The sequence below is a fragment of the Antechinus flavipes genome, chromosome 2, assembly GCF_016432865.1.
Source record: "Antechinus flavipes isolate AdamAnt ecotype Samford, QLD, Australia chromosome 2, AdamAnt_v2, whole genome shotgun sequence".
NCBI classification, from domain to species: Eukaryota; Metazoa; Chordata; class Mammalia; order Dasyuromorphia; family Dasyuridae; genus Antechinus; species Antechinus flavipes.
This window is the reverse complement of record NC_067399.1, coordinates 376789206-376808609: the sequence shown is the minus strand read 5'-3', so window position 1 is coordinate 376808609 and position 19404 is coordinate 376789206.

Genomic DNA, 19404 nt, shown 5'->3' with positions numbered 1-19404 from the left:
GGAATTAAGTTTAGTTTATCCCAATTGCAATCCTTGAGCTCCAGTCCCTGGACCTCTGGCTTCTCTGGGCTTCCATGCTAGGCTGACTGGCTGGCTGGTTGCATTATTTCACCTGCACTCCTGGTTCCAAGGTCACTACTCCTGGTCCTGTGGAGATCACCTCCAGCACCTAAAACAGGAGAACAAACAAAACAAAACAGAAACAAGCACCCTCAAGGCCAGTTTTCTGAAAACAGGGTAAAAGAGAGGAAGCACGGAAAAGAAAGTCCTTCCCTTCCCATCAGTTTATTTAAGGGCAGGATTTGCACCCTCTGTATACAGCAGTTGAGAGCCGCTGAAAAGAGAACAAAACCATTTTTTCTCACTAGTTTTAAAGAGTCAAATAGCCAATCAAAGGTTACTTCTACCCATGTGGTAGGGAACCAAGAGTTTCCCATGTCTAGACATGCTCCAGAGGCCCCCTAAAGTTGTGACTCCTTGGTTGAACTGGGAATATTTCCCTGTTTTTCATACACATGTAAATACACAAGTCTGAACTGACCAATGGGCAGGTAGACTGCCCACTATTGCCCTTGGTAATAGTGGAAATTTTATCTCCATCAACAATAGCAAATCCATTTTTCCTTTTCCCATCTACCATCCTAGAAGAACCATCTATAAACCAATTTGCTCCCCCAAGTATTGGGGATTCTTGTAAATCCTCTCTTACTTTTGTCTGATAATCAATTAATTCTAAGCAACAAGGTTACTCTTCAGGACCATGTCCTGATCCAGAGGACAAAAAGGAGGCAGGGTTAAGATTATGGTCTTGGGCGATTACTAGATTATCCTTTTCTAATACTATTGCCTCATATTTTAAAATTTCAGAATTTTAATTTTTATTTAATTTTAATTTAAATCTATGAGCCATTTCCCAGCCCTCTGATTTAATATTGTTCTTACTTGGTGTGGGACACTTACTATAAGACTGCCTCCAAAGGTGAGCTTCCTACTCTCTTCTACCAATAGGATGGTAGCAGCTACTGCCTGTACACAGGTCGGCCTTCCCTTGGCCAATATTTTGAATCTAATATCTTAGAAAGGAAAGCCACTGGTCTTCCCTGCCCCCCTCTTATTTGTGCAAGAACTCTCAGAGCCACCCCTCCCTCAATATTGACAAACAGGTGGAAAGGTTTTTCTAAGGTGGGGAGAGCCAGTACAGATGGTGAAATTAACAAATGTCTTAAGTTCTCAAATTTCTGATCATTTTTTTTTATCCCACATGATAGAATTTGGACTTTCCTCCAGCAGGTGTTTATACAAGGGTTTAGTGATAGCATTGTAAGAATCTTTCCATGTCCAGCAATATCCTACTAACCCCAGAAATTTGCGTAGCTCTTTCTTCGTCTTAGGTTCGGGTATGTGTAATATTCCCTCGATTCTGGCAGTTTTCAATCTCTTGCTGCCTTCACTAATCAAATGCCCTAAATATTTCACCTCCCTCTCCACAAACTGCAATTTCTCTTTTGATATTCTAAATCCCCATTCTCCTAAGAAGTTTAATAGCTCAACAACTACTGGTGTGTTCCCTTGTATCCTCCACTATTAATAGATTATCTACTTCTGCAACACCCAAGTTCCCATTACTGGATGAAGTCTCCCATGCAGTTTTCAAGGATTTGACCAAACAAACTCCGGGACTCAGTAGAGTCTTGGGGTAAAACACACCATCTAAATTGCTGTTTTCTTCCAGTCTTTGAATCTTCCCATTCAAAAGCAAAAAGGTTTCTACTACTCTCCTCTAAAGGGCAGCTCCAAAAAGCATCCTCCAGAATGCACTGAACCACTTGGCAGAGCTGGGAATCCAGCCCAGAATGGTATACTGTTCAGAACCACAGGGTGGGATGGTAACAAAATCTTGTTGATCTCCCTCAAATCCTGAACTAACCTGTATTTCCTGTCCTTCTTCTTGACAGGAAATATGGGTGTATTGAAGGGTGAAATGCAGGGTTATATTAGTCCATTTCTCAATAAGCCTTGTATCACAGGCTGTAAATCTCTCCTTCCTTCTAGTGAAATTGGGTATTGTTTGACTCTTACCATCTCTTTCGGGTTTTTCAATGTGATTTTTACTGAGATTATGTCTGCTTTGTCTGGATTGTCAGGTCCTGCCCAAACCTTAAGAGTTTATCCTACTCCGCTCTTCTTCATTCATTAGTGCTATTCTAATGGGGTATATACTGGGAAAATGTGGAATCAACATGATTTCTAGTTTAATTATTAAATCTTTCCTCTGCAAGTTTACTCCTGCTTCTGAGATGAGCTGAAAGCTGCCCAATGTTTCTCTTTTTCCCATAGAAATTTTATAGGGCATGGTCATAGGTACGAGAAAATTTTCTCCTTTAATCCCAGAAATCACTAAATTTAACCCCCTCAGACAAACAGGTCATTGAAGATTTCGATGCCCCTGTGTCTCCTAAGAACACAACAGTCTCCTGGTGGGGTCCCACCCTTAAATTTACCAAGGGTTCCAGATCTTCATCAAGCTCAACAAGGGAACATATTTGCTGTTCCATCCTCTGCTGGGGGCAATCTTCTTGTGTATGCCCTACTTTTTGACATCCCCAACATCTCAAAGGCTTTCTGCTGGCAGGAACGACAAGCCACCAGTTCCTTACCGAATATCCCTGTCTCCTTTCCTTGGGGCTTGCTTTTCTGCATTCCTTGCAATTCCCTGTACTGTCTGAATTAAGATTTTGGCTTTCTACTTTTGTTTCTCATCATTTCTTCTAACATATGTCTTGGTGGCCTCTTCCAATAGATTGGAAAGGCTCTTATTATTCCATCCTTCTACTTTCTGTAACTTTCTACCGATATCTGGCCATGCATGGGTCACAAAGTGTAATTTCAAGGTATCTTCTACTCCTAGGTCGTCAGGATCAAATCCAGAGTACCTCCTCATGCTAGCTTTAGTCTATTCAGATATTCAGCTGGTGACTCGTGCTTCCCCCAGTCATCCCAAAGGCCTTTTTCATGTTCTGTGCCTTTGGCACTACATTTCAAATTCCTGTAATTATCAGTTCTCTAAGATCCCTTATACTTTCCCCATATATTGGGTTATTGTGATCCCAATTCAGATCTACTAAAGGATATTTCTGGTCAGCTGGGACTATTCCTGCCACTGGAGGGTGTCTCCTGTCCCACTCCTTCATAACTGTTCCTTTAATTAGTCCTGTCTCTTCTTGTGAGAAGAGGGCATTTAAAATAGACATAAGTTCTCCCCAAGTAAAGAGATTAGGGCCCAGAAATTGGTCAAATTGTTCTGCTAGCCCAGTGGGAGAAAGCCATCTACTTCCAGAAAGAGAAACCATGGTGATTAATGTGAATCAAAATATAGGTTTTTTTTTGTTGTTTGTTTGTTTTTTTTTACCATTTTTGTTGTTTGCTTGCTTTTTTTTCTTTCTCATTTTTCTTCTTTTTGATCTATTTTTTCTTGTGCAGCATGATAAATGTGAAAATATGTTTAGAAGAATTGAACATATTTAACCTATAATGGATTGCTTGCTGTCTAGAGGAAGGTGGGGGGGGAGGGAAAAGGGAGGGAGAAAAATTTGGAACACAATATTTTGCAAGAATGAATGTTGAGGGGCAGCTAGGTGGTGTAGTGGATAGAGTATCAGCCTTGACCTCAGAAGGACCTGAGTTCAAATCTGACCTCAGACACTTAAAATTTCCTAATTGTGTGACCCTGGGCAAGTCACTTAACCCCAATTGCCTCGGGGGAGGGGAGGAGAATGAATGTTGAACTGGGAAAACATTTTACATTCAAAGATTCTGATAAAGGCCTCATTTCTAAAATATATAGAGAATTGACTCAAATTTATAAGAAATCAAGCCATTCTCCAGTTAATAATGGTCAAAGGATATGAACAGACAATTTTCAGATGAAGAAACTGAAACTATTTCTAGTCATATGAAAGAGTGTTCCAAATCACTATTGATCAGAGAAATACAAATTAAGACAACTCTAAGATTCTACTACACACCTTTCAGATTGGCTAAGATGACAGGAGAAGATAATGATGAATGATGGAGGGGATGTTGAATGTTAAAAACTATGCATATATTTTGAAATTAAAAAGCTAAAAAAGGAATACACCAGTTATTTTAAATATGGGTTGTAAAAGATAAAGAATATACAAATGGAAATATCTGGTTACAGTAGTAACAGATGGCAGTCAGTGGTAATGATGGTGATGGTAGGAAGAAAATTAGGGATTAGACAAGCTTAACCTTTAAACCCAAGCACTATGAAATTTCAGGGATCAGAAGAGTTTAAGAAGAAACATAAGGTAAAAGTCCTGAGAGAGAAAGCAAAGTCACTGCACTACTCTTGCTCTTGTAATTGTAAGTTGACCATGTATGAGTGAAACCATGTCGTTATATCTTCCTTCATGCTGATCCCATCTCCAGTACCCATACATATATCAGCCAACTTTCCAAAGGGGTTTATGAACAGAAAAAGCTGCTTAATTCTGCAAGAGAATTTCTATTTAATCTATAGACTGTCCCCTCTTCCCTTTACTCTGACCTACATCTTGCAAAATTGGTAAGAATGTAGATGGCTCAGGACCAATTCATCTACATAAAAGGGAAAGAGCTCAAGCTAAAATGGTCATTCACATTGTCTTTATATGGGTTGATCCTCATTTTATGGATGCAAAAATTAAAAGGAAGTGATTTGTCCACAGTAGGAAACAAAGGCAAGTAAAACCAGCCCATCCATGTCTCAGGATAAGTGTCTGGTTCTGTACCTCATCAAGTCTGCTGGACCAGGGCTTCTTAAATTTTTTTTCATTTGTGACTCTTTTCACCTGAGAAATTTTTATGTGATCCCACGTATATATGTATATAAAATAAGTATACAGATCAAACATTTATTGATAATAAACCACAATTTTGTGACCCCTAGATTCAGTTACATGATTCCATATGGGGTCACAACCTACAGTTTAAGAAGTCTTGTAGTAAGTCCAAGAGGTGGAAGGTATGTTTTATCATCAGTATTTTCAGGCTATAAATGGTCTAGAGGTCCCTCAGAGTTGTTTCCCTCTTATTATTTATTAGTACTGTGGTCATCAATTAAATTCTCTGTTTTGTTCATTCCACCCTTTCTTTACAAGTTTTTGAAAGTCTTTTTATCTTTTTCTGAATTAGTTTTGTTCCTCATTTCTTATGATACATCAAAATATCAAGACATTCATATACCATAATTTGATTCAACCATTTCCCAATGGATAACCATTTATTTTGTTTATATTACTACTACACAAAGAGTTGTTATAAGTGTTTCTATCTGTCCTTGATTGGTTTCCTTGGGAAATAGTATAGTATAATAATATCAGTAGGCCAAAGAACATCATTTAGTGACTTTTGGGATATTGTTCCAAATTATTTTTCATCATGACTGGACTACTTTATAGTAATCTATCTTTCCTTATATCCTTCAACAATTGTAATTTCCCTTCTCTGTCATCTTTACTAATGGGAAACATGGGGTAGAATCTCTGAATTGTTCACTTATATTTCTTTAGTAATGTCTTGAAGCATTTAAAAATATGATTATTGATGGCTCAGATGTCTTTGAGAATTATCTCATTTGGGGAATAATTCTTATTTTTATAAATTGGAGTCAGTTCCTTATATATCTTGTATAAGATATTTTGGGGGCAAACCTGACTCAAGTCAGGGCCCTATTAATTCAGGTTCAGTGCCGAATCATGAGACACTCATACATTATTGAACAATTTAATAAAGAAAGTTGATTTAGCCTTAATGTAAAAGAGTTATTCAACAATGAAACAATAGTACTTAGCCTGAGTAGTCCTACCCACCTTGTCTCCATATGGAAACTTATCTGGTCAGTTAAGATGAGGTATAGTAGTTTGAGTGGGGTTAGGATGTGGCCAGCACAACACAAATGGGCTAATGATGGTTGAAAATAAGGGGATGGGATTGCTGATAATCCAACAGAGCCATTTATTAAGAGAAATCATGCTGCTTATATATCTTAAAACTATATATTATTATGAAAGGCAGTGTTGTGTGATCAACCCTGGTTTCTGTTTTCTATGATCTAATTCTCTGAAGCATATTGTTATTTTCTAGGGACTCAATCTTCTGCCCCAGTAATTATGCCAGGACCTTCTGTTTTCTCATGATTTCAAGCTTAAATTCACCCTTGATTAATCTTAGGAGGAGGGGAACATCCCAGTTACTGAAGTTTCTAGCTTCCTGGAAATTCTCTACATTAGGGCATAAACCAAGTCTAAAGGGCACAGAACCCACTTGCATGGTTCTTTCTGTGTCTGTAAGGACCCAGGAAACCAGATTAGGATAGTTAGAGATCAGAAGGAAGCTGCATCAAAGGAAATGTAACTTGAGTTTTGTTCCAACCCTTCAGAATTTTAAGAAAAATCTAGTTTAATTCATGTTATGGAAAGGTGGAGGAAAACCCAAGAGGATATTAATCTTATCAAAAAAAATGAGTGAAATGTTGTTTTGAATCTAATTCCAGCAGAATTCTTTCTATGTTTCCCAGTAATTTTTGTGAATCCTTTCATATTCTTTCAATAAGTTCTTATAACAGTAAAAGAAGTCTTTGGATTCATTAAATGCTATGTAACTATGTTCATTTGCTTTTATATGTCATATACCTAATCTCTTCCACTGCTGAACTTTTAACTTTTTAAATCAGTATCAAATTATCTTTAAAAAACTTTTTTTTATTTTTTGTTTTGCTTGATTGTATATTATTTGTTTTTGTTTTTTTAAATAATTATAACTTTTTATTGACAGAACCCATGCCTGGGTAATTTTTTACATTATCCCTTGCACTCACTTCTGCTCTGACTTTTCCCCTCCCTCCCTCCACCCCCTCCCCTAGATGGCAAGCAGTCCTATACATGTTAAATATGTCACAGTAATATCAAATTATTTTGATAATTACTTGCATATAATAGCTTGAGATTGTGGAATCCAAAATTATCCAATACTACTAATAAAAGAAACTGAGTCAGAGCTCTGAGCCAATATCATTTATTAAAAGAACCATATCTCTTCAAGAAAAGGAACCTCAGCTCTCTCTCTCATGATCTGAGATGCCCCATTTTCTAGAGCCTTACTTTAATAATACTTAATACACAGACACACAGAAGAGGCAAAGCAAAAGATTGAGTCTCATTAATTAATAGAGTTTGATTTTGACTCTCTAGGAGGACCAGAAAGGATGAAATAGGATGGGCAAGGTAAGGGTCATTTCCATTAAGTGGTCATGAGATGGTTTACTCCTCATGTTAGGCAGAAAGAATGCTCTGAAGATACAAAAAATAATTGGGGGACTTTTCATATTACATCAAGACATCCATCTGATAATAGACTTGATTCCATACTCATCACCCAAAAGGATGACAGTCTTCTAGTTAGCACTTTTGTTCTTAAGCAAGTGAACTTTAGGCAAAGTGAGGCTTTAGTTTGTAATCTAAAGTTTATGGCCCATTAAAAGAAAGAATCCAGTTCATCTAATTACCCCTAAATATAATATATATGAAACATATAATTCCTCAAATTAATATAGATGATTAGTCTAACTAAATGTGTATTACTATTATTAGATAAGTACAACATTAATCATTATTTATCCCTTATAGAATCATACTGATTGGAAGTAGGAGTCTAATTAAAATCATCTCTGTCAAGACCTAATACTATTAGACTCTCTTCCATTCCACCTTTTTTTCATTATTTCCCTTGAGATTTGTGATCTTTTATTCTTCCAGATTGCAATGTTCTTTTATTTGGTTTTCTTGGGGTCTCTGGAAGCAGCCTTTGTTTCAGTTCAGTAATCACCACACGAGTCCCCAGGGATTAAAGTTCAAATCCTTTATTATCTCTTTCAAAGAGATAACTCCTTTCCTGGAGCCCAGTTAGCTTTCTTAGAGGCCTATCTCTCTCCTTGGTTCCCAGAACTTGAGCTCCCGCCTGTCTTCTCTGCCCTCTGAATCTTTCAGAATGAATCCTGGCTGAGACTCCTAGTTTACGTGCTCTACACTGAGTATACACCAATCATTACATCACTAGGAAACCATTATTTATTGTAGGATTAAATCAGTCATACCGAACCATACTAAACTAGATAACGATTGTCTCCTCAATTCCACTTAGTACCTTGTAAGCATCCTTGTTTCAAGTTCAGAGTTTTGGCCCATAACACAGATGAATTCTGGGATTTGTTGTTTGTTGGAAGTTGGTATGGTATTGAAAAAAGTAAATTAATGTAGGCAATATTGTGTTTTTATTACATTGATTATAGAACAATCATGAAATTCATATCTCTATTTTACTCTGTCTTGTTTTTATAGAGAGTGTTGATGTATGTGCTTGGTAGGTGGATTTTCAAATATTTTATCTATTCTGTAGTTATTTTGAATAGAATTTCTTTTTCAGTCTCTTCTCAATTTTGTTGTTAATATATAAATAAACTGATGATTTGTGTTGGGACTTTAATGAAGTTTTCATTTAAAATTTTTGGTAGATTGATAAGTTTTATTGAATGAGCTTTGTAGATGGATACTGAGCAGATGAGAGAAGATTCATTTCTTGGTCTCTGAGATTTGGACAAAGTATTGATAATCTTTCTTTTGGCCTATAAAATTCTTCCTAGTGCTTTTGTGCTTCCTTGATTTTGAATCTATGGACCTCAGCTTGATCATCCAAGAGCTTCTGTGGGCCTTGACTACTTTCAGATGATAAAAGTATTTCCTGAGAATAGGCTTGTCCTTGAACACATTTCCCATCATCTTCAATTACAGGCTGTGCTATATTGTTTTTGTTCAGTCACTTTCCATCATGTTCAATTCTTTGTGAGCCCCTTTGGGGTTTTCTTGGGAAATATTCTGGGGGTATTTGCCATTTCCTTCTCCAACTCATTTTACAGGTGAGGAAACTAAGGTAAATAGGGTTAAGTGACTTGCCTAGGGACACGCAGGTAGTAAATATCTGAGGTCAGATTTGAACTCAGAAAGATAAGTCTTCTTGATTCCAGGCCCAGTGCTCTATCTATTCTGCCACCTAATTGCCCATGGGCTATGTTAATACTTTTTAAAAAGCTGTTAGTTGAAGTATCATTGAGTAAATGGAATAGAATCTCCATTCTTCATATCCAAATCACCTTAGGCATATGAGCACTAGGTATACCAGCATTCTTGTTCTTCCAGACAGAGCTTTTTTTTTTTTCTTCCTGGCAATGGGTATAATATTAGACATTAACAAGTCTGAAGATGATTAGTTCATCTTATATTAGATTCCAAATTTACTGAGTTTACTGGGGTGAGACTATCTCTTCATCTTTCTCAACTGAAGGATACTGCAGGCAAGTCTCTTCTGAACAATAATCGTGACTATAGGTACAGCACAGAAAAGAAAAGGAGAGACTATCAATCAAGTCTTTAGTTGATATTCTAGAATTCCCAAGGTTAAATGTCACATTTGTAAAAACGAAAATTTTTGTTTTCTTCTTTATATTCCCAATTTTTTTTTCCTGTTGTTATTGTTATAGTTAGGGGTCCTAGAACTATATGTCATCATAACAGTGACAGTTTTAGTGTTAATCCTGACCTCATTAGAAAGGCCAGTAATGTTTTCAATTACTAATAATGTTAGTTCTTGGTTTTTAATAAATGTTGTTTACTGATTTAAGGAGAGGCCAACTTTTTACTATGTTTTCCAGTGTTGTTTTTTTTTTAAGGAGTTTTATGTTTTTCAAAACTTCTACTGAGCTTATTAATATTAATCATGTGATTCTTATTGTTTTTATTATTTAAATTGTTTATTATATATAATGTTCTTACATTTTCCTGATACAAATCAATGTGACCATAATGGATAATCTTTTAAAAAATATTTTGCTGTACTATTTGTACAAAAATATTTATAGCCACTCTTTTTGTGGTGTCAAAGAAGTGAAAATTGAGGGGATGCCTATCAATTGAAATGATTGAATGAATTGTAGTATATGTTGTGATGGAATACTATCATATTATAAGAAATGACTAGTAGAGTCATTAGAAAACCTGAAAATCTATATAAATGGATATAAGGAGAAGTAAGCAAAACCAGAAAAACATTATACATAATAATAGCACTATTGTAAAGATGACCAACTGTGAAAGATTTATCTTCTCTGATTAAAACAATGATCTAAGACAATTCCAAAAGACTCATGAAGAAAAATTCTATCTCCAGAGAGAACTGTTAAAATTTGAGTACAGATTGAAGCATGCTTAAGCACACCCATACATGCACACACATACACATGCATGCATGCATACACATACATACACACACACCCTTTTTCCTGATTTCTTTTTTTGGGGGAAAGTTTGCAACATGTCTAACATGGAAATGCATTTTCTATGATGTCATATATATAATTAATATCAAATTGCTTGCTTTCCCAAGGGGTGGGAGGAAGAGAATTTAGAAGTTAAATTTTTAGAAAATGAATGAGTAAAAGGTTATTGGGAAATATTTAAAGAAATAAAAATATATTTAAAAATAATATGTCACTATAGCCCAATTGTTAACTTTTTATTCAATACTTTTGCATCAATATTCATTAAAGATATTTTTGTCCTTAAGAAATATCCCCAGGGCCAAATAGATTCACAGCTGAATTCTACTAAACATTTAAAGAACAATTAATTACAACATTATATAACTTATTTGAAAAAATAGGTGAAGGAGTTCTACCAAATTTTTATAATGACACAAATATGGTGGTGATGCCTCAAACAGGAAGGGCCACAACAGAGAAAGAAAATTGCAGACCAATCTTCTTAATGAATATTGATGAAAAAAATTGCAAGAGATTACAGCAATTTATCACTAGGATAATATGCTATGGCCACAGGGATTTATACCAGGAATGTAGAACTGGTTCAATATTAGTAAAATATATATGTATATATTCCCTAGCATAATTGATCATATCAATAACAAAACCAAGAGAAATCATATGATTATCTCAAAAGACACAGAAAAATCCTTTGATAATATATAGTACCCATTCCCATTAAAAACACTACAGAGAATAGGAATAAATGGACTTTTCCTTAAAATGATAAGCAGTCTCTAAAACTATCAGTAAGCATTATATGTAATAGGGATAAGCTAGAAGCCTTTCCAATAAGATGGGGTAAAACAAGGATGCCCATTATCACCATTATCATTAATAATATAGAACTATTAGTGTAGCTTTAGCAATGAGAGAAGAAAAAGAAATGGAAAGAATTAGAATAGATAATGAAGAAATAAAAGTCACTTTTTAAAGGTCTTTTTATTGTTTTTTTTTTATTAAAAATTTTAAAAATTAAATTTAAAAAATTAAAATTTTTATTTACAAAGCATCTGCATGGTTAATTTTTCAACACTGACTCTTGCAAAACTTTCCATTCCAATTGATCAATGATGGACAGAAGCAGCTACACCCAGAGAAGGAACACTGGGAAATGAGTGTAAACTGTTTTCTTTCCTTTCCCCCACCCCCTCTCCTAGATGGCAGGTAATCTAATACATGTTAAATATGTTAAAATATATGTTAAATCCTACACACACACATATTTATACAATTATTTTGCTGCACAAGAAAAATCCAATCTAGAGGAAAAAAAAAACCTGAGAAGGAAAACAAAATGCAAGCAAACATCAACAGAAAGCGTGAAAATGCCACGTTGTGTTTCATACTCAGATACTCAGTTCTCACAGTCCTCTCTCTGGGTATATATGGCTTTCTTTATCATTGAACAATTGTAACTGATTTGGATCATCTCATTGTTGAAGAGAACCACGACCGTCAGAATTAATCATCATATAGTATTGTTGTTGAAGTATATAATGATCTCCTGGTCCTGCTCATTTCATTCAGCATCAGTTCATGTAAGTCTCTCCAAACCTCTCTGAAATCATCCTGCTGATTGTTTCTTATAGAACAATAATATTCCATAGCATTCATATACCATAACATATTCAGCCATTCTACAACTGATGGGCATCCACTCAGTTTCCAGTTTCTTGCCACTACAAAAAGGGCTGCCATAAACATTTTTGCACATGTGGGTCCCTTTCCCTCCTTTAAGATCTATTTGGGATATAGGCCCAACAGAAACAGGGCTGGGTCAAAGGATATGTACAGTTTGATAAAAACTGTCATTTTTGGCAGATGATGATGATGTTCTTAGAGAATTAACTTAAAAAAATTACTTGAAATTATTAACAACTTTAGAAAAGTTGTAGGATGTCAAATTAATCCATATAAATCATCAATACTTCTATACATTACCAACAAAGCCCAGCAGAAAGAGATAGAGAAATTCCATTTAAAATAGCTGTACACAATACAAAATATTTGGGACTCTACCTGCCAAGACAAACACAGGAACTATATTAACCCAGTTAAAAAACACATTTTACATAAATAAGGTTAGATCTAAATAAGTGAGAAAATATCAATTGCTCATGGGTAGACTGAGCTAATACATTAAAAATGACAATTCTAGGTAAATTAATATACTTATTCAGTGCCATATCAATCAAACTGCCAAAAATTATTTTTTAGAGCTGGAAAAAATAACAAAATTCATCTGGAAGATCAAAAAGTCAAGAATATCAAGGAAAGTAATTTTAAAAATGCAAAGGAAGGTGGTCTAATCACACCACATCTCAAAACTATATTATAAAGCAGCAATTATCAAAACTAATTGGTACACTAAGAAATAAAGTGGTGGATCAATGGAATAGATTAGGTACTCAGGATACAGTGGTCAATGACTGTAGTGATGTACTGTTTGATAAACCTAAAGACTCCAACTTCTAGGATAAGAAATCACTATTTGACAGAAACTGCTAGGAAAACTTGAAAAATAGGATGGCAGAAAATAGGCATTTGACTAATAACTCATACCTATACCCCATACCAAGATAAGTCAAAATGGACATGTGATTTAGATGAAAAAGGTAGCAAATTAGAAGAGAAAGGAATAGTTAACTTATCAGAGATCTGTGTTGAGAAGGGAAGAATTTATGCTCAAATAGAAGATAGAAAACATTAAGAAATGCAAGATAATTTTGATTATAATAAATTTTAAAAAGTTTTTTTTAACAAACAAAGCCAATGCAGCCAAAATTAGAAGGGAAGCAGAAAGCTGGGAAATAATTTTTATAGTCAATGTTTTTGATAAAAGTCTTATTTCTAAATACATAGAGTACCAAGTCAAATTTATAAGCATAATGTGCCAAAATGTTTGTGGCAGCCCTTTTTGTAGTGGCTAGAAACTGGAAAATGAATGGATGCCCATCAGTTGGAGAATGGCTGAGTAAATTGTGGTATATGAATGTTATGGAATATTATTGTTCTGTAAGAAATGACCAGCAGGATGAATACAGAGAGGCTTGGAAAGATTTACATGAACTGATGCTAAGTGAAGTGAGAAGAGCCAGGAGATCATTATATACTTCAACAACATACTGTATGAGGATGTATTCTGATGGAAGTGGATATCTTTGACAAAGAGAAGATCTAATTCAGTTCCAATTGATCAATGATGGACAGAAGCAGCTACACCCAGAGAAGGAACACTGGGAAATGAGTGTAAACTGTTTGCATTTCTGTTTTTCTTCCCAGGTTATTTTTACCTTCTGAATCCAATTCTTCCTGTGCAACAAAAGAACTATTAGGTTCTGCACACATCCTCCCTGACTTCTCAAGAAGAAAGATGAAAAACACCAAAGAGAAGTGAGGAGTCAAGCCAGATATTGTTAGTGGTTTTCTGGGCTGAAAGGTCTTACTAAAAACAGGTATACACAAATCCATCCACATGAGAGGTATTACACAAGCACATAGCAATACAGCACAGGCTATCAGGGATGACTCTCCCCACAACCAGTGCAGGCTTAATGTAGTGTAACAAACATGAATTGTACAGGCAAGCAGTGATATAACAAACAGTATAAAGCAACCTGGTGTTGTAAAAGATTTCCAGAAGTCCTAGAAGGAGGACTTCAGCAGCCAAGAGATAGTCCAAAACCAATCTATTTTCCATTGCTTCATGTGTCAAGGAATCCAATGATCCCTGCAAGTTTTTGAAGTCCTGCAACAGTCTTTTTATGTGTTAGGGAATCCAATTATTTCTGCAGATTTTGAAGTTTGAGTAGTCTTATCATTTATCAGGGAATCTAATGAATCCTGAGGTTTTCAAGTCCTGCAACAGTCTTATCATGTCTCAGAGAATCCAATGATTCCTGAGGGTTTTGAAGTCCAACAATTTTTGACGTCCATTGTTAGTCTTTCAAGGTGCTAAGTCAGTGGAATTGATAGAGACAATGGTTGTTTAGCAGGGTGTTTAACAGTTCTCTAGATCTCAGGAAGAAAGATGAAAAACACCAAAGGGAAGTGAGGAGTCAAGCCAGATATTGTTAGCTTACTACAATTCCACAAGATTCACACCTTTAAGAGAGCATATATAAGGGGGAGCTCCACAAGCCCATAAAAAAAAATGCACAAGCCCACTCTCAGAGGCAGAGTCAGATTCATTCCAACTTCTACCTTTTTGCTGGCTGGAGACATTTGGAGGAGGAGAGGCTGAAGCTGGCAGAGGCAAAGGACTATTAGCAAGAGCTCTGGAAACCAAGGAAAGAGATAGGCCTCTAAGAAAGCTAATTGGGCCCAAGGAAGAAGACAATACTTGAAAGAGAAAATAAAAGAATTGGACTTTAACTCCTGGCTGCATTTGAGGTGATTATTACTTTGAACTGAAAGGAAGGCTACTCCCAGAAGCTCCCCAAGAAACCTGCTCCCAGAGAACATTATATTTCAGAGAAGAACATTACAATCCATGAGTCAAATTTCATAACTGCCATGCTCTTTCATTGGTGAGCACAATCAGTGACAGAACCCCCGATGTTTCTTGGTTCTTCTCCTTCGTTTCAAAGGTCTATTCAGTCTCTCTCCAATGAGCAAGGCAAATTGGCTCCTTGGCACCTATCTGATCCCTTCTCCATCTGTAGAGATACAAGCAAACCCTCTCCCCCAAGCAGTTAGCCTATCTGGTCCCTTCCATTTACCACTTTCTGGGTCTCTCCACATCACCTGGTGATTATCTAAAAATAGGGGAGCTGCTCGCACTGGACACTGCCCTTCCGGTGGGTTATAAAACCTGTTTGCCGGAGCCAGTGCATCTTTGTCAAAAATCAAGAAGTTAATAGTATAAAGGGCTAGATTTAGAAGCTCTCTAGGGTTACCTGTGGCTTCTCCTTTCTTTTGTTTTTGGAGGAGTGTCTTAATGTCCTTGTTTCTCCTCTCTACTATTGCCTGTCCTTGAGGATTAAAGGGTATGCCAGTGGTGTGTAAAATCTTAAACTGTGCACAAAAGTGTGCAAAATGTTTAGAAGTATATGCAGGTCCATTATCTGTTTTTATTGCTTGTGGCACACCCATAATTGCAAATGCTTGTATAAGGAATTTAATGACCACTCGGACTGTCTCTTTTGCTGCTGGTATTGCAAAAGTGAATCCTGAAAAGGTGTTTACTACAATATGGATAAAAGAATGATGACCAAAACATTTATAATGGGTCACATCCATTTGCCAGATTTCATTGGGTCTCAAACCATGAGGGTTCTTCCCTGGAGGCAGTATAGGCATGTGGAAAGGAAGGCAAGCTGTACAGGCTTTTACTATACTCCTAGCTTCCTCTTGTTATTCCAAATTGTAAACGTAAAGCTCAAGCAGTCTGATGATATTTAGAATGAGATTCTTGGGCTTCCTGAAATAAAGGAGTATTGGCCAACATAGTTAGAAGGCTATCTGCCTTTGGATTATCATCAAAAATAGGACCTAGAAGTCCTCTATGAGAGTGGACATGCAAAATATAAATCTTAACTGGACTCTTTCTCACTTGCTCTTAAAGTTCCTTAAAGAGCTGATATATATTGGAAGCTATAAATTTTATTTGGGCTGTGGCAATTCTTTGTACCATATCTATTGAATAGGCCAAATCAGATATTATATTTATATCTCCTGGATAATAAGTAAGAGCTAGAATGATTGCATACAATTCATTCTGCTGAGTGGACTGAAAAGGAGTTCTGACTACTCTCTTTATAGTTAAGTCACGAGAGTATACAGCACAAATATTATGTTTGGATGCATCTGTAAAGAGAGTTGGTTCTTTAAGAGGAACTTTAGAAAACTTTTTATCAAGAATCCATTGCCAATTATGTAATAGTCAGGTTATCTTTAATGGAGACCCATGTGCAAAATTTGGAGCCATGGCCAATAAAATTTGCTAATCTGGGATAGTTTCACAGCATACATTAATTTGTGCATTAGTATAAAAGGTGCATATCTTGTCAGGTCTTATCCCAGATAATTGTACTGCTTGCTTAATGGCCTTTAATAAAATTCTAGCCCTGGGTAAGCATTGGGTAAGGAGTAAGACTTTGGTCTGGGTGTGCTGGGAAGTTCATCCACTCTATCACACTGTCTCCTTGATGAAGAACTGTTGTGGGTGCCTATTTTGCAGAAAAAAACTGATATTTCCAAGGGTTTTTGAGTGACTCCTTCAACCACATTGGATAAAGCCAGTTCAACTTCTCTCAAAGCCTCTTGAACTTTTTTTGTAAGCTGGCATGGTGAGTTTAAAGCACTGTCTCCCCTTAAAATGCCATATAATGGTTGCAATTGTAGTCAAGCCTAACACTGGATGCATCCATTGGATATCTCCTATCAATTTCTGAAATTCATTTAAGGTTTTTAGCTTCTCTGTTCTTAAGGAAAGTTTTTCTACTGTAAGCACTTTAGGGTATACTTCATATCTGAAATAGTGAAAAGGAACATGCTTTTGAATTTTTTCTGGAGCTATATGCAATTTGCAGTTCCTTAGTGTTTTTATGGTCTTTTGCAGACATGCTTCTAACATTTGTTCCTCAGGTGCATGTGCAATATATCATCCATGTAATGTAATAACAAAACTTTTGGAAATGCTTTTCTTACTGGAGTAAGAGCAGCAGCAACATACATTTGACACATAGTAGGGCTGTTTTTAATTTCCTGTGGCAAAACTGTCCATTCATATCTTTTATAAGGCTCAGGTAAATTAACACTGGGTACTGAAAAGGAAAATCTTTTCATATCTTCCCTATCTAGAGGGATAGAATAGAAACAATCCTTAATCTATAACCCAAAGAGGCCATTCTCTAGACAATTGAGTAGGAGATGGAAGTCCAGGCTGAAGAGTTCCCATAGTTTCCATCTGTTCATTTACTTTTCTTAAATCAGTCAACATCCTCCATTTTCCAGATTTCTTTCTTACAACAAATACTGGGGAATTTCCAGTCACTAGGATTTAAAATTTCATAAGCCAAATTCTGTAATAACATCTTAAGATGATGTAGCCCCATAAAGAGTGCAAGCCTTTTTTAGTCTTTGATGATTTCTAGATCAAAAGGAGTGAATTTTCTGCTTTCTTGACCTGAAGAGTCAAGCTGTTTAATTACAGGATCCATTTCTTTTCTCAAATCAGCTGTATTCTGTCCTTCCTCTGTGGTTTTAAATCATGCCTTTTGTAACTGAGTCATAGGAGGGGGTGATTGCTGGGGGGGGGAGGGGGGGAAGAGGTGGGAGAGGTGCTGGTGATATCACTGCCCCGTCCATTCCTCCTCCTCCCTCCACCCAATAAGGTGAAGTTGATGGGGAAGGGTCAAGAACCTGCTCCGTTATAGGTAGAGTTGAATCTGGACTGTGAGAGTGGGAATCACATTCTTTTAAGTTCCCCATGCCCTCTGGAAATATTTGCATTACCCTCTCCAGTCTCTTCCTCTTTTTCTTCACACTTCCTCATCTGGCTGTTCTTAAAACTTTTCTTTTTTCTATAACTTGCAGGATTCTTTAAAACCAATTGTATTAAGTTGTACATATAGAATGTTTTTAAGTTGTACATATAGAATGTTTCCTTAGAAATTGAATCAGGACCATTATCACTGTAATATTCACATAGTTGATCTCCTAGTTTCCAATTATCTGCCTCTATTTCTTCTTCCTGGAAGAACCAAAGGGACATACATTCTAACTGCTCCCAAATTACAGTCAAACCCTGTCTCTTTATGAATCTGAGTATGTTTCCTGTAGATCTCCCTCTGGGTAGGGTTGGGGTTGGGGATGGGGGAGAATCTTTTCCTAATATCTGCCCCATTTCAGCTAGAAAATGAGAGTTACTAGTTTAGCTCTTAACAAAGTTTCCTGTTTGTCTTTTAAAATACTCACCCTAAATTAATGAAAAAAAAATCAAATGAAGGTGGTCTAGCTGTACCAGATCTAAAATTATAAAGCAGCAGTTACTAAAACCATTTGGTATTGGCTAAGAAATAGACTAGTTGATCAATGGAATAGGTTAGGTTCAAAGGACAAAACAGCCAATAACTTTAATAATATAGTGTTTGACAAACCCAAAGACACCAGTTTCTGGGATAAGAATGCATTATTTGACAAAAATTGCTGGGAAAATTGGAAATCAGTATGGCAGAAACTAGGCATTGACCCACACTTAACACCGTACACCACGATAAGGTCAAAATGGGTTCATGACCTAGGCATAAAGAATGAGATGATAAATAAATTGGAAGAGCATAGGATAGTAATTTTTTTTAAATTGAATAGAACAGAAGTAAATTCAGGAGTAAGGCCAGCCAGAATAATTCTGAAAGTTGCATGTGGATTTTATTATATGCTTCCTTTTGTAAAAACAACAAAGACAAAATGAAATATGACAAATGTTACAAAATATAAGGTTAAAGATTATTCAGCCTATCTAAAATATGCCATGTGCAATTATATGTTAACAATAGAAGTGACTGTGCCTTAAGGTTATGGCCAGTGAAGCACATGCGAGAAAGGCCTTGAAGACAGGCTCTCATCTCCAAGTTAGTCACAAGATGATGATTTTGTACAGGGCTATAAACTGAGACCAAAGAAAAAAGACATTACTAACATAAGGAAGTAAATTCAATTCAATTCAATTCAGATTTATTCAGTCTAATGGTTCATTTTGAGGAAACAAAGAGAGTAGCACACATTTGATTTTTTATAAATAAGACAGGCTGAGGGATTTTTTTTCTCCCCATTCGGGAAAAAATACCACTCTTGAACCTTGACCAATTCCACTTGTACTTATTGAGAAGGTAAAAATGGCATTGAGGTTGCAGGTAAATGGCACAGTGGATAAAAGATTCAAGTTTCCTATGAAAGCAAAAGCTTATCTTTTTATTACCAACATTCTACTAGCACTGCTATGGAAAAGACAAGGAAATCTTCAA